Source organism: Spermophilus citellus, assembly GCF_964194105.1.
Source record: "Spermophilus citellus genome assembly, chromosome: 6".
NCBI classification, from domain to species: domain Eukaryota; kingdom Metazoa; phylum Chordata; class Mammalia; order Rodentia; family Sciuridae; genus Spermophilus; species Spermophilus citellus.
In genome coordinates, this window is record NC_138187.1 from 94,788,740 (window position 1) to 94,810,495 (window position 21,756).

Consider the following 21,756-nt stretch of genomic DNA (forward strand, 5'->3'; position numbering starts at 1 on the left):
TCAAGGTCATTTTGCAAAATAGCCCAGGGATAAGATCAGGTCCTGCAGAGCAGCACATGATATGTCGGCTCCCACCACTTCCCACCAGCCAAGTGCATCTGTGGTTTTAAATATGTGTACCCTGGAGTTCTCCAGCTTTCTGGTAGTCTGTATGGATAGAAAAAAAGTCTAGAACTGTCCAGATGCCTGTAACCCTGAAACAGGAATGTCCCTGTGTGAATTTTATTACCAAAACAGGATGTAAAGGGAGAGAGGAAGGAATTTCTTGATCCAAGGTGGCCCTTTTCTTGTAATTCACAGTCAAACTTTGTCAAGTTCTAGGTGATGTTGCCCAAGGTGATCTATTTATTTATGTTAGTGTCTTGCTTTGTGAATACAGTACTTCAGGAATTTAAATATTTAGGTGAGATTGTCATGTGTGATTGAATTGGCAGCATAATTTTACTGTTTGTAAAGCCTTTGGTTCCCCATTAGAATTATTTACCTTTTCTTGAGTTAACTGAAGCAAACCCTGCTGTCAATATGAAGAATGCAGTGGTCTATTCGGGATGTCAAATTAAATAGAGTTTTCCTAAGTAGAGCATGCTCTTTTCATACATATAAAAAATTCATTTATTCATCAAACATGTATTGAAAGCTTTCCATCTTGGTTGCCTAGTCACTGCTCATATGTATTTTTAAAGAGTTACTTCCATCCAGTTCTGAAATAAGAATGCATTTAGAATTTGGCTTACAGATAATTAAGGGAGATGTTTTTTTTTTCCCCCACACAGCAGTTCTGTTTTTATTTTATTAGAAAATTTTTTTCTGAGATTTGATTCTCTGCTTTTGTTTCACCTGATGCAGGGACCTGTCTTTCCTCATCTGGGGTGCATTTATTTTTATTTATTTAGTTATTATTTTTTTTAAAGAGAGAGAGAATTTTTTAATATTTATTTTTTAGTTTTCAGCGGACACAACATCTTTGTTGGTATGTGGTGCTGAGGATCGAACCCGGGCCGCATGCATGCCAGGCGAGTGCACTACCGCTTGAGCCACATCCCCAGCCCAAGGGGGTGCATTTATATATACACAGGGAGATCCAGGAGAGGGAAGGTAATGTAAGTACACGTGAACAGTTGTTGGATCTAAATGGAGAACATTTGGTTGTTCATTGTAGTGTTTTTTTTTTTTTAAGTTTTTAGTATGATTGAACATTTTCATAATGAAAAATGAGGGAAAATAAAAGTACACCTGGAAATCAAACAGGAAGTTTGTATCCAACTGCTCCTCTCTGGATTCAGATGTGACGAGTTGAGGCGTGCATGGCCTTCTCTTGTCTCACCATAGTGATCTCGTCCACCTGCCTTTCCTCCTAATAAGTTATTTTATATATATAGTTAAGGGCATAGATTGCAACAAAACACATGTTCAGCATGGATTGTCTTTAAAAAATAGGAAAATTGGTTGGAGAAATGATTATAAGATTTCCAGGGAAGCACTACCTATGACCATTTACTTAGGTATCATTGTGGGAGGTTTGAGTTGGTCTTGATGATTTTCTGTCCAAGGCCCCAATGAGGCCTCCTTTGAGCCTCTGGCTAAAGGCGATTTCTCCCTGTCCTCCTCCCCCATTCCTTGGTTCCTCTAGGTTCGTCAGAACTGGGGTGGTCAGGATTCACTTGCCCACAGTGTGAATGGTAGTGCCCCACGCTGTTTCCTGTTCACAGTACTAGTGGGGATGGTGCCTTGTGGTGCCCAGCCAGCTGGACAGCTCCCCTGTGGCTCTGGCCTTCACTTCAGAGGCCTGGGGCAGTTTACCACCATTCCATGCTGAAGGCACCCAGTCTTGTCAGAGGCTTGGGACAGTACTTGGTGACTTGGGGTGTATACTCCACCAACCCTTCCCTGAGTACACGTTCATTACCTCTGGTGCCATCTCCTGAGTACAGCTTTCCTCCTTTTCCCGGTGGCTCATTAGGCTTCCAGGGAGCATCAGTAAGCACCAAGGGGCACCTCTGCACCCCGGGCTGCAGGTTCAACTGTCACCATTCAAGACACAGCAGGGGATAGGCAGAGGCAGTGGGAGTGGGTGGCAGCAGCTCATTCCCCTGGGTCCTTCCCAACTATACACTAACACCTGCATGTTCACTCTGGTATGTAGAAAAATGGGACTCCCTGCTAGCTGGAGATGACAAACCGTGTGTTTTGATCATTCCATGAATTTGGTGTTTATTAAGAAAGATGGTTTTAGAATGCATGACCTCTTGACATTAGGGCTTGTTCTGGGGCCACGTCCTAGTTTTATGGGCATGGTAGAAACCACTGGGTGATATTCAACTGACAGCATAAAAACAGGCAAGGAAGATCTTATTTTTAAAAATTTAAAATTTTATTTTGTGGTACTGGGGATTGAACCCAGAGACGCACACTGAGCCACATCCTCAGCCCTTTGTATTTTTTGAGACAGGGTCTCACCAAGTTGCTGAGGTGGGCCTTAAAGTTGCAATCCTCCCACCTCAGTTTGCCGAGTGGCAGGGATTACAGGTGTGCGCCATTATGCCTGGGTTGAATGAGTTGAATATTATCTCTGTTGCCTGCTACAGCTTTAGTTCTTAATAAAAAGAGCCTCATGCTATTGGGGAAGAAATAAAGAATTTGTCTTTACTCTTGTCAAGCTGAGAACAGAGGTGGAGCAGATTTTAAATAGCTGAGCCCAAGCAAGACCCACGAGTCACAGCCTTAGGTTCCCAAGATCACCGGGGACCTGTGCGGGTCACTTCTAATGCTGGATTCAGAATGGGCAGTTTGAAAGCTCCTCTTGGGGTTCTGATGTGTAGCAGGTGTGAGGAGCTCTTCTCCAGACAAGTGTTTAGGTAGAAGTTGAGAACGTTCCCTCCAAGGTCAGTGTTTTTCATCAGGTGACCAGTGTTCAGATGCAAAGTCAGCCTTGCTTAGCTTGTAAACTGCCCGGATTTTCACTTTTCAGTCATTTTGAGTAACAGCACTGGCGGGTAGTAGGGGGAATATGAGGCAGAGATCTGAAGCAGAGATCTCGTGCTGTGAAGGAATGGCTTCTGTCCATTCCACAGGCTCCTGTCTTGGGAGCGGTTTGATTCCTTGAATAGAGGAGTGCACATCCTTTCCAAACCCCTGCATGGAAGATGAAGTTGCCAAGAAATTGCCAGATGACCAGTTTCCCTCTCAGGCTTCTCAGGTGGCATGTGGGAAAATCTCTTCCTGGTTTTTGAGAAGAGGGTTCTGGAGAAGCCCATCCAAGAAGCAACCTTCCATGAGGTGTTGATCTTAGTCTGCAAGAAGAAGAGAAAACAGGGTTCCACTGAGGGATGAGGGGAATAAAGGACAGTGAAGTAGTCCATGCAATTCAACTTTGAAGCAATATGGAGGACTGCAGAGGCTATGGAAATCCAAGGTGTTTTAGAATAAAATATTTTATTAAAGGTTTCCTAATAAAGAAAATCATTTACAAAACATCTCCACTGAAACAGTATTTCATGTCTGTCCTCAATAGTTGCTTCTGTACAGAGTAATTTCTAGCTCAGCTGCTGCAATGGGACCCTTGTAGGTTTGAGCAGTGCTGGGAAATGCTGCAGACAATCCCAGGCCTCGAGGCCTCTCCGTGTCTGAAGTCAGACCCTGGGCCTGTGGCTGCCCAGGGCTGGTCATCTGTGTGGTGCTGAGATGATTAGACAGCCTTTCATCTCCTTCTCCCTCTTCCCCTATCTCACTTCACCCTGTGCCACTGGAAATCATAGAAAAGGAAAGGCCAAGTGTTTTTATGATTCACACCTGACTTTTCTGAGAGAGGATTCTGTGTTGTTTGGAAGATCACATATTCTTTTATGAATCACTACCTATTAATTAAATGATCATGTTGTTTATATGCTCAGACTCCATTTGGTCCCCTAATACAGGTTCTTCAAAGACAATAAGTAACCTTTAATCATACCTCACAGTTTCTAAAGTTTACAGAAGTTTATTGGTATATTGCTTACCAATATCAGTGGTTTATTTAAAAAATTACATTCTAAATACAGTATTAAAGTGAAAATGGTGCTTTGATTTTATTCATGGAGGAGAAGGAGGAGAAGGAGGAGAAGGAGGAGGAGAAGGAGGAGAAGGAGGAGAAGGAGGAGAAGGAGGAGAAGGAGGAGAAGGAGAAGGAGAAGAAGAAGAAGAAGAAGAAGAAGAAGAAGAAGAAGAAGAAGAAGAAGAAGAAGAAAACTAAATAAATATTAAAATGCCTTCATTGAAGTTCATATTATTTATGTACTAGGAAAATGTCAAGGTTCTGGGCTCTACTGTATAGATACTACACAGGAATGTATCCTTGAATACATCTATGAAAGCATTAATCTTTTCTTAAAATATAGATATTTTTAAAGGGTTGGCTGGGTTTAGCATTGAAGGAATGTTTGGTAAAGATTCGTGTAAATATAAATATAGTTTAAAGAAATCTTTAGAGTTTCCTCTGAGTGTTTGCCTGTTAAGGAATGCTCTTATAAAATGTGTTAAGCGCTTTGACGTCCAGAGGAACTCAATACTAACCCTCCTCTGTAGTTATTAGCTGTCACAGAGACACATTTTAGTAGTGTTGGTATTTGCAGTTGGATTTCAAATGTGATCATATGTCACCGTACAGTTGAGTCCCTGAAGATGATATAATCTTATGCAGATTTAATTACAATGGAGATTGCTACAAAATTGTAAATGCCCCAAAGGACTGATAAAAGTCTGGGAAAATAGGAGACTCCAGAATATACTTACTGTACTTTGATAGAAGTAATCTTACTTTCTCCTAAAAGATGGAAAAAGCAATAAATAGAGAGTATCAACCATATGATTCTTTAAAAATTATTTTAGTTTTTTTTCTTTCCTCCTCCTCTTCCGGCAAGCACAATACCACTGAGCTGCCTCCCCAGCCCTAGTTATGTTAGTTAAGTATTTAAAATATTTTTTATTGTTCATGTGAATTATTTGAATTAGTTTTAGTCATTATAATTAAATTAATAATATTTGGAGTAATTTAAAATTTTTTTGGAATTATTTGAATCAATAGAGCTGAGTTGACATTATCTGAATCCCTCAAGGGTTGGGGAAGAACAGATATGGACAGGAGATAAGCTGGGTCCTCTGCTGCTTTTCCTTTTAGTCACTCCTGCCTCCTTCCCCAGGGTTTACCAGAACTTCCCTGTGAAGCCTGAGTTGGAGCTCTCCTGTGGTGGCGGGGAGGCTGTTGGTGGCGTCCCCTGCAGCCTCACCTGCCCTGCAGCACACCCTGATGTTCCCGGGCCCTGTGACTGCCTGTGCAGGGACAGGTTTCTGGGTGTCTGAGAACAGCTGGCCTGTGGACAAGGCCCAAGGGCCCTGGATTCCGTGGCCCCTGGTATATTTTCTGGTTTGCTCCTCTAGCAGGACTGAGCAGATCCTTCAGACAAGACCCAGACGCACCCGCCCCCTCCCCAATAGCTTCCACTTTTCCACTGTAATGCGGGCCCCTAGCCTGCAGTGTAGTGGGAATCAGTGCATTCCACACAAATAATATTATTTCTATTCTGTACACAAAGTATGTTTAGGCACCAATGCCTCGGTTTTGGGTGTATGCTTAAGTATGAAACTAACTGAAAATTTTACCTGTTTTTTTTTTTTTTAAGGCAGAGTTAAATTATTATGAACTCCTGCCTTTGGCAGCGTATATTTAATAAAATAGTCCCCATACCCTAGAGTAACAGGAGAGCTCAGAGATGGAGCACTGCCCTCCTGGTCTGAACCAAATCAAAAAGGTCTTATTAATTATTCACGATGACATTTTATATGTTATTTTACCTTTTATAATTACCAGAGTCTGTATAATTAACCTTTCATTTAGTTAAAATACTTAACATTAAGTAGGGATATAATTACAACATTAAGTAGGGATATATTTTAAAAAGTGTATGGAAGAATTTAAAAATCTTTCATTAGAAAGAAAACTTTTTCTTTTTAAGCTCCATAGTGAATTTCTTTATTTGTCAGCAAACATCTTCAATTATCTAAACAAAAAAGAAAAAATAAGCCTAAAAAGCAGAGCCATGGGCAATGTTCTGGAAGGGGACAGCCCTCCAGCTTCATGGACCTCCCGTTTTGTGTCTTGGAGTAGCAATGGGCTCCGGCCTGTCCCTAATGGTGACCATCAGTGCTGGAACACACACGGAGAAGGAAAGTGCCCCTTGTTCTTCTGTGGCCAGGGAAGCAATTCATCTTCAGCCCCTGAGGGCCGTCCTCACTTGGAGGAGGACCTGCTCCAGGGAGAAGTCCCCAGACGGGGCCCCTGCCGCTTCTCCTTGCTGTACAGGGCTCTTTTGGTGGGCTGCCAACTGGGATCCACTCAGTCCAAGTCTAAGGAGAAGGGGCCAGACTGGAGAACCACGTGAGGAGCTAAGGCATGGTTAGCTTGACAGAAAGCATCCTGCGTCTTGGCCTGGGGGCTTCATTACAGGGTCAGTCACCCACCCCATTCCCATGATCACCCAGCTTCAGGAACCGCTGGTCTATTCTCAGCAGCTGCTACAGTGACTCGCATTTGGATGACCTTCAAGCTGTGTTCCAGGAATGAGGCCCATCTGAGGGCCCCGCACTGCCGGTGCCGTAGCTGCTTTCCCAGGAGTGAGAGGCCTGTTTCCACCTGGTGGATGTGAGCCTCATCCTTCAGGCACAGGTGAAGGCCCTGTGCTTCCCTCTGTGAGGTGCCTTAGTGCACACGTGGCCACGCAGAGCAGACAACCCTGGATTTAGCCACAGGAGGCCTCAGATTTCCACTTCCTCATCAGCAGTGGGTGTGTGTGTGTCCGAGTCCCTCAACTGCATCCTGTGTCCATTTTCTTATCTGTAGAAAGGGTGTGTGATTGTATCTGAGGTTGGAGTGGTTGTGGAGACCACTGCAGAGCACTTAAAATGATACCTGCACACCCTTTGCCCTTGGCAGGCGTGAGCAGTCACGAACACCTACTTTGACATGATAGAGGGGCAAGTATAACTGAACATTGGAAGGAGCGTCCCATGGAAATAGTGGCTTCTTGTATTTGTTCATTACTTCATTTGTTCATAGCTTGAGTATACTTTAATTTTTTTAAAAATTTTTTTTAGTTGTAGATGGATATAACTTTAATTATTTATTTATTTTTATGTGGTGCTGAGGATCAAACCCAGTGCCTCACATGTGTTAGGCAAGAGCTCTGCCACTGAGCCACAACCCCAGCCCATACTTTAATTTTTAAAAACTATTTCTAAGTGATTTTTTTATTTTTGGAGGATTTTTTTTTTGTGTGTGTGTGTGTGTGTGTGTATCATCATATGTGGTTCTTCTGTTTTACAGCATACAAATCTCTTTGGACCTACAATTTGGGAAATAAGATCTTGGAAGCCCTTTTTCAAGAGACTTTAATGGTCATCTTCACTATTTTATTCTATTACCTTCTAATGTAATATCCTTTTCTTTTTTTGCTCATTTGTATTACCTATTTGTAAGTAATCAAAGGTTCCAATACAATTTGTAAAAGGTGGTTTCTGTATTTATTTGGGTATGTTAGGAGCTAGTAACCTCTGCAGCCTGATGGAGATGGCAGTGTGCACAGAGCCTTGGTGGCTGAATGTCTTTTGCATGCTTGGTTGTCATTGTCTCTGTTCTTCTCTAAGCTCTCTCATCCTTGTTCACCGTGGCAGTCCCTCCCCAGCACTTGGAAGCTGTGCTGAGTGATATTTGACAATGTTAGGATGGCCTGCCCAATGCTGGCAACTGAGGCCTCAGGACAGTCTCCAGTTATCCTAGCCCTCCTCCTCCTCGCCCTCAGGCTGAGGCAGAAAGCTTGAGCCTGTTATCAGAGCCATGCTAACAAAGAAAGTCCTCTGAACAATGCTTGATTTAGGAGTCAGCTGCCACCAGCTGCCCATTTTTTAGGATATATTTAAATTTTTACATGATTTTTTTTTTTCCTACACTGAAGCTAGTGTGTGACTAGCTCTTAGTCATTGTCATGGAACTCAATGTGGATTTGCCTAGAATTGGCAGAGGGAGGCCTGCTGCCTAGAGTCCTCACCCTGCAGTTCCCTGAGGCTGGTTGGTGGATGGATAACAAAGGGTTTGTGACCTGCGGGGTACACTTGAATTCAAGCTGTTTGGTAACTGTTAGCATAAATAGTGACCAAATAGAGAAATGAGGGTAATTGAAGTGGACATGTTTTTATTTTCATAGTTGACATCAGGCACCTGAATCTAAAATACTGGTGACTAGCAGGCAAAAAAATGCATCCCAAGGTGTCTTCCTTGGGCCTCTTTGAAAGAGGGAGTGATTTCTTGCTTCCTGTGTTGTGTGCCTTTAGAAACCACAGGTGGGTGGGGGTGGGGGGGTGCTTCCTGGGCCTGTGACTGCCCAGGGAATTTTCAGGAAGCTGGCCTGTGCTTAGGGCTTTATTTGCTCTGGGGACCCAGTGCTCACCTGAGTTTCCTTGCTGTATTCTCATTGTAATGTGTGTGTGTCTCCATGTGGGCACACGGTGGGTACACAGTGGTGCTCTCAGCGGTGCCCACTTGGTGAGCGTTTGTGCTGTGCCCATCCTCCTCCACACATGGTTCAGCAAACCCTGAGTGAGGAAGTTACTCAGCCACGCAGTCGTAGGCGTGGGGTGTTTGCAAATGGCCTTTATCAAGGCAGAGGGGTTCCGCTTGCTCTCCTGCTTTGGTGACTGACCTTAGAGAGATCCTGGTAAGAGGCTGGCAGGTCAGGCCCGCAGGGCCATGTTGGCAGGCCTGGCTTGGGTGCTTGCTGCCATTGGTAGTGGAGTTCCTGGGTTTAGTTGGGGTTGAATCCAAGTCACTCAGGGTGCCGTCTCCCTTTGTATTCATAAACTATAAAAATTCAATTATATTAAAATTTAATACTCTGGTTCTGCATGCTGTTGACTGTGGTACATGCTAAGTGGAAGAAAAGCTGAGTTTCCAAATGGAGCTGAGTAGGCCAATCAATACCTCTCAGTCCTTACACTGTGTTATGCTTTGGAATTTTCAAGACAGCTGTGCACATACATGATTTTATTTGCTCTTCACGGTCCTTGGGAATGGACAGGGCAGACACGGTCTCCATCTGACTACATGTGAAGGCATGGCTAGGGTTTTTGACTCAAAAGCTGTGCTTTCCCACTGTATAACACTGACTGTGGGATCAATGAAAAATAAGCATCGTCAAAAAATCAATATTGTCAAGAAGCTTTCAGAAAATATACGTTTCTAAAACCTTCCAAAAACAAGTTAAAAGCAAATAATTTCTCCAACATGCATCCACCCATCTAACCCTCTTTCCTGCCCCCAAATCCACCCCAAATCCACACTTTCCACCAATACTCCTGTACTCTGAAATACTGCTTTATTACTTGCTGAGTTTTTCCAACAGTAATGATAAAAACTTCAATGTTAACAAATGTTCATACAAAAAACCATTTTTAATGACCACATGGTGTGTAACAGATTTCTGAATCATAAAGTATCTGTTTTAGTCAAGGTGGATGGAACTACAAAGGGTACCACCTGCAAGGGCAAAGTGGGCTGAGTTAAACCCTGGTATCCAGTCCTTGATGTCCTGCTGCCAAGGGATGGACTACTGTAGATGGTGGGCTCTTGCCATGTGCCAGAGCTGAGCAGCATTACTGTCACCTGGGAGCTTGTCAGAGATGCAGAGTGCTGGGCCCCACTCAGCCCTCTGAATTCCTCCAGGAGTGCTGCCAATGGCCTGTTTACCACACCTTCCGGGTCATTCTGGTGCAGACTGAAGTTTGAGAACCATTGTAGCATTAGACCAGGTTCAGACCTATCTGAGAATACAGTTTATTTACTTGGTGTAAAACACTGTAATTCACAAATAGGCATCTGATTGTATCTGCAAAGTATGGGGGTAGTATCTGCAAGGTGGCACCGTTTTAGAGACCTTGCTGTGAAGTTGAGGACACTGGGAAGATAATGCTTGAGGCCAGGAAGGTAAACGATCCTAAATGGTAACAATGCCCGATGTCCAACAAGTGGGCTCAGATCCCACCAGCCAGCAAACCAAGGTTGCGTTAGTGCCTACCACATAGTAGACAGTGTGCTGGGGACCTGATGAAAGCAGCCCAAGGAATGGATATTAAGGGCTGCATGATGAAAGGTACCTCAACAACTTCTTTGGGATAAACACTTTGAGGTCAAGAAGTAATGGGAGAAAGGTGCTTCCTCGTGAAGATGTCTCACCCTGCCCCTTAGCGCAGGCAGCAGATAAGACCCGGATATCAAATGTGGGGTCAGTCCTTTGTTTTGCTTGATTAGTAAGGGACTTAAAGCTTTCTGATTTGAGTGCCTTACGAAGGGCACCCAATTCCAGTTTCCCATGGCGGTCCCTGCATGGCTGCTCTAGCAGTTGGCCTCCGCTGCTTCCAGAGAGTGTCTGAGTTTTCCCCCTGGTTTAAGCCACCTAGCACCTTTTCCTGAGATTGGGCTCCATCCACAGCAGCTGTTGAGGGCTCCAGCAGTGGGGTCCTGAAGAGGAAGTAGACACGCTCCCACCTGTGGTCGGATTATCCCACCTGGTTTGGATTTTTTCTTTTTCAGCTTGGGTGATAGAGATGAAAAGAAACTTCATCTCTGAGGCCTTTCCCAATCAGGACCGCAGGACTTGTGATGATGCCCATCATTCCATTTGTTTGTTTATTTGAACGTTTGTGGACAGCCCCAGTCCTCAGTGACCTCACCTCTCAGCACTGGCTCAGCAGCACTGGCCCCTTGTGGAGGCTGGTCAGGTGCAAGAGCTGGGCCTGCCCTGCCTGCAGGAGAAGACAGCTCTCGGTTCTTTCTCCTCCAGGGCATGGTCAAGAGCACAGGTGCGTGTGAGTAGCGGCAGTGGGGATCTGAACACAACTATTTTGTCTTCTTTCCCCTAGAGACTTTTTTCTTTTCTTTCAAAATATTATCTTGGAATTACACAAAATGGAAACTTGGGAAGTATTTTTTTTAAATAATATTTTTGAGTTGTAGATGGACACAATTGTTGAGGGCCACAGCCGAGTCGGGATGACGCATGGCATTTTTGCCAGAAGTAGTGGTTGAGAGGTGACACCAGCGAGCCATTAATATGATGACTTTTGAGTTCTCGCGGAGTTCCTGTTGAGTTCCGGTTGAGTTCTCTCGGGGATTCCTGAAGAGTTTGCATTGGTTGGGGAAGTGCCGGAGGAGGGATTTCTGGTTGGTGGTTCCTGGAGGAGCTGCGTGGCATTCAGGAGAGTTCCCAGGGAGCGTGTGTGGAGTGTGCTGGTGGAGTTCAGAAATAAAGTTTGTTCCTCTTGAGTGGCTCGTGATTTGTGCCCAGCCAGACTGTGGCACACAATACCTTTATTTATTTTTATGTGGTACTGAGGATGGAACCCCAGCCCCTTGGGAAGTATTTTTAATGATTATGGTTGAGATACATTTAAGGTGTGTTTGCCCTGGATGCAAATTTTGTAGGCTGCCACTTTCCTTCCTGGAGCTTTTGTTGGTTTGAGGCTGCTGTTGGTGGGGTCAACACAGGGTATGAAGTGCACACCTACCTGCAGACCTCCGGGGAAGCATGACCTGGGACTTCAGGCCATGTGATGCTGGCATCCTCTCTCCATGGTCTGCCAAATCTCTTCTCTCTCTGCCTTGGCCTTTCTGATCTGGAGACCCCACACCCCAACCCTCATGTTCCCAAGAGAACCACGAGATTGGATCTGGGAGTGAAATGTGGGGGGCTTCTTTCTCCTGACAGAAGATGCTTTTCACTCTCTGTGCAGCCATCCCCAACCACGACCAGCTCCGAAAGGTGTCTGATGTCCAGGCTCGTCTTTTGTGTCCTCTAATGTTAGTTACCACTCTTGTTTTGATGCTTCACCTATTTGTGCTTCCTTCAGTGACTCCCTGGTGATAGTCAGGCACTGGCCCTGGGAGCCCTCCTCCATCAATTCAGCATTCCAACAGGTGGCTGTATTTAGGCTTTGAAATGTAGTTTGGAATAAAGAGACAATTATTTTGAATATTATAATCATTGGGCTGGACTTAACTATATTAAGTACTTTTAGAAAATTACATCTGGAATTGAAAGGAGAACATGTAAGCTTCCCAAGGTCTAAGTCGCTGTCCCTGCCTCTCACTATACCCAGTGTCTAACGCTTCCATTTTTTGATAAATGCTTATATAAATGAACTAAACCGAGCTTAGCATTCCACCCTGAGTTCTGAGCTACTCACTGGGCCACTGGCATTTAGAGCATGAGCTTTATCTTTTTTTTTTAATATTTATTTTTCAGTTCTCGGCAGACACAACATCTTTGTATGTGGTGCTGAGGATCGAACCGGGCTGCATGCATGCCAGGCGAGCGCACTACCACTTGAGCCACATCCCCAGCCCATGCATGAGCTTAATTTGGTGAAGTCCAGGTCAGCATTGAGTGCTGAGTTCAGTGCACCTCATACATAGGGTTGCTCTTGGGCCAGTGATGGTGTCATCATTGGCTGATGGAGAGGGCACTCTCTTCCTTTTGGGTGAAGGAGGAGCAGGGAGGAAGAGCAGAGATGTTCAGGAATCTACATGCTTGGGCTGAGCAGAGTCAGGAGCAGAGTCAGCAGCAGCTGCTTCACCCGCCCCACTGCAGGTGTGTGGAAATCTGAATATGGGATCTTCAGTGTATCGAGGAAGGTTGGAGGACATGCAGTGCTGAAATATCGGGACAGAAAGAAAACTATACAGAAGAAGGTAGATCCTTTTCAAAGCAGCCATACTATGTTGTTTGGGCATAAAAAAAACCCACCACCACAACAAAACTTTTTGTTTGTTCTTAGACCTGTTAAATAAAATCTGTGGGCAACTGTGTTGGACTGGGCATGGGCACTGAGTGCAACAGACTTACCAAATATAGGGTTCAATCCAGTAACTGAGCTTTGGCTGGCTGCAGGAGACCCTGTAACCAATTATCTAGTTAAGTTGTAACTAGTTGATGGGTTGATTGACTAAGCTGTAGCCAATACACTTGTCTCAGTTCTTGAGACAGATCAATGCTGTCAGATCTGGCTGTTGGTTGGAGTTTTCAGCACCAGTCTGCTTCTCACAGGCAGTATTTTTGTTTTGCTCTGCGTTCAGTTTGCTTTTCTCTGCTCCAGGAAATCTTACTGGTTTTAATTGACCTAAGGAATTCCCCCAACCTTTTTTTTTTTTTTTTTTTTTGAGGTAGGGTCTTGCTATGAGGAATTTTCTTTTTACAAGATCTGAGCAGAATCTTAAGTCATGCGTATCAAATCATAACTAAGGATATCCTTTGGGGAATATGTCAGCCTAGTGTTGTTTACCTGGCTCAGCACCCTGGTGTGAGACTCCCTGCATTGTCTGTACCTTGTCATACCTATGCAAAAGGTGTCCTTACCTACTCCAAGAGAGAACTGATCATTGAGGCCAAGGTATGTCAGTAAGCCTAAGGAACCTGCCAGGGTCTCACGAGGGTCTTCTGCTCACCCAAGGGGTCAGAACTGAAGCAGATCCATGACCTTATTTGCTTATCCTATTCATCCTCTTCCAGTTTGTGACTGTCTGGCAGCTACCCCAACAAACGGCATGTGTGGGTGAGAGTATGTATATGTTATTTCATAAACAGCTCATCAGTGACTTGTTGTGTCAGAGAGCCCTGCTCCAGGGTTGAAATCCATCCGTGACCCCAGTGACTGTTAGGCCTGTGCATCTCCCCACGTGAACATGGGTATCTTGAATTTTAAGATTCCCAGGACCAAACATCAGAACCAGCTAGCTGAAAAAACTAATTTTATAAGTTTGCAGCTGTAGGTTGAAGTATCAGTATAGTTTCAAGAGCCAAAAAGACTCCCATAAAACAGAGAGGAGGAAAAAGCCATGAAAATTTAATAGAACACAATAAAATGTTTGAGGTTATAACAGTCCATACTAGATACTACATTCGGTCCAGGAAGATCAACTGTAGAATCCTCATGTGTGGCCCTGAAAATGAACACTGGTATGTAATCTTGACCAAAATATTTTTAGTGGAGTTCCACCCAGGTTGTGCAAGCAAATGTCTTTAATTGGGCGTCATGAAGGTGATTTATTTAAAGCAGCAGTACTCAGGCTGGCAGAGTGGGGTCCACAATGCCAACCAAAGTGCAGTCATCATTTCAGTGATGACATTGCTCTTGGTGTAGCTCATCCATCATTTCTGTCTGAAAGACAGGAGTCCCGTTATTGAGCAGGTGATTGCTGACATCCAAAGTGCGGCTGTAGCCCTGCGTCATCTGTTGCAGAGCCTGGGGCAGGCGGGCAGGCGGACCTGGGGCCCACCTGGAGCAGCTGGGCGGGGTTGAGTGAGCCTACCACGCTCTGTGGTTGCTGTTGATTAGGCCAAATCTCAGAGCACGTGGACCCGCACACAGTGTATGCTCGCCACTTGTTAAACAACCCGAAGGCAGGTGTGTTCCTTGTTATAAACAACCCACAGGCAGGTGTGTTCCTTGTTAGGGTCATTAGGTGGGCAGGGATGGAGCTGGACCACTACAGTGGTTTTGCATCCCCTTGCACAGGTGAAATCCAGTGAAAGTAAAAGTCATGGGGACCTCATGCCAAGGGATTGAGAGGGGAAATAAAGGTTCATTCAGGGACAGAGCTCGGCCTTTTGGCTTTTGCATATCTCTTGGCCTGAGTGTTGTGGAAGAGGCATAGCTGAAGAGCATCAGGTAGAGTGAGCCATGCCAATGACGGAGGTGGTAAGTGTGCTTTCCAGTGAAGGTGACCTGTTGGTGTTGGTTTTGAGGGCGGGGGCACTGTGGAGTGAAGGAGATGGGGGCCTGGTAACCTGGGCAAGGCCGCGAGAGGAGTTCTCTTTGGAGACTCTGGAGGGAACCAGTCCTCCTCTGGAGAGATTTCTTCAGCCTTCTGACCTCCAGAAGGGTCAGTTTGAGTTTGTGTTAAGTCTCTAAGTTTGTAACTTCCTGCAGGAACAACAGTAAAACTACCACGTCAAGGCGACTGTTTAAGTAAAATTTGCCTAGGGATTCACACGGAGGTTATGTAAACGGCACAGCGAGACTTTGTGACAACATAGCTTTATGTAAGCAAGGGGAGTTCACCATGTTTTTTCTTATATAACTGAAGGTGTGGATTATTCCAGAAGGTTTTGTCTGCCACATAGCCAAGGAAGCTGAGTTCTGGTCTAAGTGCCTCTCATGAAAGAAAAGCCACAGTGCCACCGTGGTTGAGGTTGAAATGACCTTATTGAACTCCAAATCGGAAGAAAAACTGAAAGTACTTCTGGTGTCTGTTTTGTGTACATATTCCAGATTTTTAACTTCTGGAAAAAGTGAAAAGCCAAGTCGGACCTTCAGGAAGAGAAAGGTGGTCCTGGGAGCAGTACGTGGCTGGAGGCTCTGGGTTCTGCGAAGTGCATTAGGGCCGTTTCTTTTAATGGGTTTGTATGTAGAATTCTGGGAACCCGCTGGGTGTTGTGATCACACTGCTGATAACTATCTGAGAGGTTTGTTCCAAAAATAATTCATTATTCCATGGTTTTAGTCTGTACCTGAGTGATAGCCTTAGTTCTATGAAAACAAGCACGCCCGCAATGATGGTTTAAAGGTGATTTGTAGTCATGGCTATAAATATAACTTATGGCTTTGGAGTCAAGTGTATTGTGCTGAAAACCATTGTCACCTGTGTCATGGAGGCTGGGTGGGTATTTTTAACGTTGAGCAGGAGCCTGCATGCTTGGCCAGAGTGTCAGTGCTCTGTGAAATACGAGCAGCAGCTGCGCATTTGAGAAATGTGGGTAGGTCAGCTAATTCAGCTAGGGCTGGGGCGTGATGGGGTGAGGGATCTGGGAGGAGGCCACAGCAGTAGTACGTCCTTCAGATTTTGTTGGGCAAGTGTTCATCTGCCGTTACAAGCTTTAGGGTCTGCCAGGACTGTTTTCCTCTGATTCTAGTGTGGGGAACTCCTACTTCGGGGAAAGACTTGGGTTCTATATTTGAATACTGAACATATACATTAGAAAATATCTACTTAAAAATGCATGAAACTTTACTGTCTGGCAAGTTTACAACTTAATTATAATCGAACCATTGAGGGCATTTGTTTCACTTGTGATTTTTTTTTTTTAAACTCAAGAGTTTCATTTCGTATATATATATTTTTAAACTTGGAATCTTAGACTCAGAATCCAGCACAATGTCCATCTAGGCTGGTAAGGTAGATGGTTCCTTTTTCTCCTGGAACTTACACACAAAGATCTAATAAGTTATTGTGGGAGGCCATCCTTGCACATGATTGAGTTACCTCCCCGACTGGGTGAGAGGCATTCAGACACTTTGTTTTAAGAGCTTTCCCCACCCTTCTTGGGTCCGAGGGCTTATCAGTGTGGAGGCATGCCTGACCACAGCCCTTGAAGATCCAATTGTCTCACCTGACCTTGGGACATTGCCCCCCTTATTCTTCATTGGATGGGATTTTCCCCAGAATTTTGTTCCCCAATAAAAGTCCACTCCCTGGCGTGTTCTCTTTCTCGCTGGCCTCTTCAGTAAACCTTACTACTTTAATGGGTAGCTAGAGGCTGGGGATTCAAGAAGCCACCCTGGAGCTGGTTTAAAGGTAATTAGAGTCTGTCTTTAACTAAAAATCCCTTACGATTTCCATCGAATCCGGATCTTCATATCGTCTGTGCTGGCCTTGGACTAAAAGTTATAATGTTCTTAAATAGCTTCTTCAAATGTGGTAATAGTGTGCTAACAATGAGCAGGTGAGCTCAGTTTGGAGGGCAGGTGGTGAGGCAGGCTTCCCTGAAAGGGTGGTTTTGAGCTACTTTTTTGGAGGATAGAGATGAAGGTGCTTCAGTAGAGAAAAGGGGTGTTTAAACTCCAAAGCCAAGGATGAGGAGGCTTGGATCACTTAGCAGAAGGCCATTGCACTGGAAAGTTGGGAGTGGAATGGAGGAGAGATGTGAAGGAGGAATGCGAGTGTCAGCATTCAGGTATACTAACTTGATGGCAAGGGGGGTGGTCACTGAAGGACTTCATAAGTGACCTAGATGTGCCCTTACTTTCTCAGCATGTGCTTAATCTCTTCAATAACCCCTTGAGCCAAGAGACTTCCTTGCCAGCTCTACAATTGAGACACCTGAGAGCACACATCACTTCCTTAAGGTGGAGCAGCTGGGGGTCCAGAGCCCACACTCCTCAGCATGGCTGTTCATAGTTGGCTGGGGTGCAGGCGCACGCTGAGGGTGGGAGGCATGGCCTTCCAGCTGGGGGGGATTCTTGGGCAGGTCAGATGACTGAAACAGTAATCGTGAGGATGTGTGGAATAAAATGAGGCAAAATAGTGGCAGCTGCATAGGAGGAGGGGGAAAGAAAAAGCCAGAAGTCTAAGGTGCAAAGACCTTAGATGAGAAGAAAGGGCCGTGGGAGGAGCAGAAATGGATAGGCTACGTGGTTGCCTGGACATGTTGAGTTTGAGGGGCCAAAGCTTATCTAAGCAAGGACAGCTGTTGGTAGAAGACGGCAGTGTTGCTGGGGCGGGAGAATGGGGTTAGAGGAAACCCATTGCGATGGGGCTCAGGTAAGTAACATCCAGAGGACGTGCTTGGGTATGGTAAGAACCTAGGAGGAAATGCTGTGGAGAGAACCATTCAAGGATGGGATCAGTGAATGCAGAAGCAGCAGTCAAACAGGGAGAAGGGCTGAGGATGTGCGCTGAATTAAGCCATCAAGGAACCTGCTGGAAGCTGGGTGTGGTTGCACTTGTCCGTAATCCCAGAGACTCAGAAGGCTGAGGTGTGGGAGAAGGTTCGAGGTCAAGGAAGATCTGCCTTCAAATAAAAACAAAGGGCTGGAGATGTAGTTCAGTGATAGAGTGCCCCGTTGCCTTAAGAGGGACACCTTGAAATGTGTATTTGAGTGAACGCAACTGGATACTAGTGGTCAGGTATGGTAAAACTAGCTGTTATTGAGTTATCAATTCTAATTTCAGATAAACTAAACCTGTTATAATTTTCATTTCTTGGTCAACTTCATTGAGGTAAAGCCTGACCTTGTGTAGCCAATGGAGCCCTCATGATGAGCACAAGCTGGTATCTTGGTGGTTGTAAGGTGTTCGCTAGGTTTCTCTGGGGACAGTAAGTACTAAGATTTTCTTAGTGACTCATAAGTACATACACTTAACTGTCTTGAAATGGATGGATTCCAATGAATTAAGATTGTTTTCATTGCTGCCCCACCTTCCCCCATACGTGTAAATGATGTGGGTTTGCTAAGATGGGGATTTACTTCAAAAGAAACTGTGGGTGAGTACAGCTTGAAAAATCTTTAATTTTCCTGGAGAGGAATGTTGTTGAGAATCACTGTTTGGTAATAGGTCAGGTTTCTTGGAATTCTGAGCTTTTAAAATCTTTCTAAGCTTGGAAGATTTTTATCTTTTTAAATACTTATTTCCGCAGGATTACTGGTTATCCTGTAGCTCTTGGATGCTGTTTTCTGGTCCTCTCCTTCACATTCCCATACCTGCCCCCTATCCCACTTTGTTTCACTTTAGGTGGTTATCGATCTGTCTCCCACTTAACTGGCCTGTAGTGGTGAACGTATTGAAGGCATTCTTTATTGCTATGATTTTTGTTTTGCATTTTACATTTGACTGTTTCCTTCTGAAATTCCTTACTTTGTGCACGTTAGCTTCCTTTTCCATTAAAGTCTTTAACCTGTGGATCATGACTTTAACTTCCCCACCTGGTAATTTTTGCGCCTGAGCCATCTGACTGGTTCTATTGGCTTGTCTAGTTATGGTGGGTTTTAATTATTTTGAGTGAAGACCTGATGAGTGTAGGATCGTGAAGCTCAAATAGAGGACCTGTGAAAATGGCCCCACTCCATTAATGCAGAGATGGAGTCCACCTGGTCAGGAAGTGAGTTGGGTTTGGATTTTGGTGTCATGGTGACCTCCAGCATCCCTGGCTTCAAATCCCTCTGCCTTGTGCCTAGGCTGGCTTTCTAAGGCTGTACTGAATTCCTGATTGACTCTGACCCTTCGGCTTCCTCAGAGGAGTCTCTCCAACCCCCTGCTCCCCAGCTGTTGCTTGTTCCTTGGTGCTTGCTGGTGGTCAGAGAGGGTGTTCCCGAGTTTAGGACAAAGTGATGTCTTTATTCCCGTGGCAGCCATTCTTCATCTCATAGCAGGTTCTTTAGCAGGTTTCTTTCTTTCTTTCTTTTGCCTCTCGAGGGAAAGATTTTTTTCCTTGCCCCAGGGCTTGTAGGCAGCTATTCAGTTGGGGAGGGGTCCTACCTGTCCTCCTCATGCTTTTCTGTTTCTACCCACCCTCCGTCTTGAGCTCTGGTACTGGTTGGTACAGTCTGGGGAGGGCAGTGAGCTGCTCTGGGTCTGTGCATAGATCCTTTCTGGGTTTAGAGTTGCCCATCCTTCAGCAATTGGCTAAGCACTTCCAGGTGGAGTCGCAGTCCCTCTTCTAGGATGAAGGTGTTCCGCTTGGCCCTGCAATAGGTGAGCCATAAACACTGCTTCTCTTAGAAATTGGGGTCAGGTGGGACTTTGCTGGTATCTGATCTCTTTCTACCTCTCCACCTCACCATGTGGTCTAACACCTGAATCCTGTCCTTCCAGACTGAAAAGGAGAAAATCTATTGGGCCCGAGGCTGTGACTGCCTTTGTATGACAGCTGTGGTTCTCGAGCCTTCACACCCATTAGAATCACGTTAAGGTTCAGATTCCTAGGCAGTCCCCATTAGAATCTCTGCCTGAGCCTGAGTGTTTTGAAAAGGTTAAATGAGGATGTTGACTTGTTCCTGCAGTGAACCGTCACTTCTAAGGAAGTTCTCAGATGCTGAGTGCTTACTGTGTGGTAGATGGTGCTATGTTTTAGAGACAGGGCCTTGCCATGGTGCTAGGTGGCCTCCAACCCTTGGGCTCAGGTGCTCCTCCTCCAGTGTTAGCGTCAGTCGTAGCAGTGACCTGAAGTGCCTGTGGTCCTGGGGAATGTGAGGGGGGAATGGTTCTTTGTCTTAGCCTGAGTTTCCGGGGTCAGATTCTAGTTGCTATGCTGCCTTTTGTTCAGTGGGATTGGCAAGGAGCATTTTGAAGAGTTGTACAATTAGGAATAGAAACCCTTACATACTTAAATGTAGCTGTATGAGGATTTTTGTAAGACCATAGAATTAAATTCATACTAGAAACAGATCTTTTGAGGGAAGCAAATTAATTTGCACTTGACTGAAGATACTGTTGCTTGAATAATTGTCTACAAAACTGGCCCCATTAACATATCTACAAATCAGTTTTCATCTTAGTCAACAGGAGCTATTATTGCAGTCTAAATTAACTTTGTTTTCTATCATTGTGGTCCATATAATGCAAAAGAGTAAAGAGAATCCCTGTAGTTGAATGGAGTGAACTGGGAATTTGGGGAGGTGCAAGCCTGAGCTGTTCCACTGAGGTGGGCGACTGTTCCAATTCTCAAGAATTGTCAGGAGAAAGCTGAAAGAAAACGATGCTACAGATGAAAGAGTTCAACCTAGTTGCTTTCCCTCCACCCTGAATCTTTATTGTCATAAAACATGACTAGGCTGAATCAATGCCACCTACTTGCTGACAAAAATAATTAGTTTGGAAAGGGCTAGTGACATTTGATGCCTAAGCAGCATTTTATTTCTCGAGTCCTTTTGGGTGACTTGGCATGAGTCACAATTTCTGTTTGGAGGGGAGTGTAATCTGACGCAGAAGATGTAGATTTTAAACACTGAAGCCAAGTAACTTGTTGCAAATGGCTCTCTTCCAAATGGGTTTGTGTGCTGTGCATGGGTGAAGCAGGGATGTATCATCCTTAGAATCTGGTGACACTGTATTGGATGAGTCAAAAGCTCTGATGAAGTGAGCAAAACTGTCTCCTAGTATCCTAATAAATTAACCTCTTATAAGCATAAACTTGATAGTATAAATCTAGGGAATTGAAACTTGGTGATAAAACATCTTTAGCTCTTCTGTAATTGTAGAGATACGACTATAAATGGTTCCTCAGTGGTGAAAGTTTGATGGTTTTCACTGATAAATTTAATTCATAGTAACTAACCTGGTTTTCATTATGACTCCTAAAATATCTGCAAATTCTCAGGCCTTGCAAAAGTAGCTGCAATGGTAGTTGGTAGTTAAATAGAAGACATGAACCATTTGATGACTGCTGTTTAGCAGCTGGGTAAATGATTTCTCCTGAAAGCAAAACCCAGATGGAGTTCACAGCCTTCTATTTTTGTCCCCTGAATATTTACAGAAAGTGACATGAAGGAGCCTGTCTAGGGGCCACTCAGATCCTACACTGTTTCACAATAAAATTTCCATTTATATTTCATTTAGAAGCAGAGGATGTGTCATAGGAATTGTCTCCTTAATCATTTCCTCTTCTGTGTCTGGGGACAGGTAATTCTTCACATATATTGCAGAGGATGAGCAGTTGGTTGTGTGGGCACCAGGCACTTGGTACAGATGATTTAGTAGGGTAGTCTCTTATGGATACCCGTCCGTGTGGGCATTAGCAATATTCCTTTGTGCAGAGGAAATGAGATGATCTTGAGGTCACACTGGAAGCTAGGGTCAGAGGCAAGCGAGGTCTGTCAGAGGCTGTGTTCTCATTGCACCGTTCTCAGCCTGACAAAGTGTTGGGTTACTTTGACCATGAGGAGGTCCTGGGCATCTTTATT

General features: G+C 44.6%; 1 protein-coding gene across 5 annotated transcripts in view; it reads left to right on the top strand.

Annotated features, from left to right (window-relative positions):
- Window positions 1–21,756, top strand: part of DIP2C (disco interacting protein 2 homolog C) — a 378,781-nt gene that overhangs the window by 45,003 nt on the left and 312,022 nt on the right. The gene's annotated exons all lie outside the window — the stretch shown is intronic.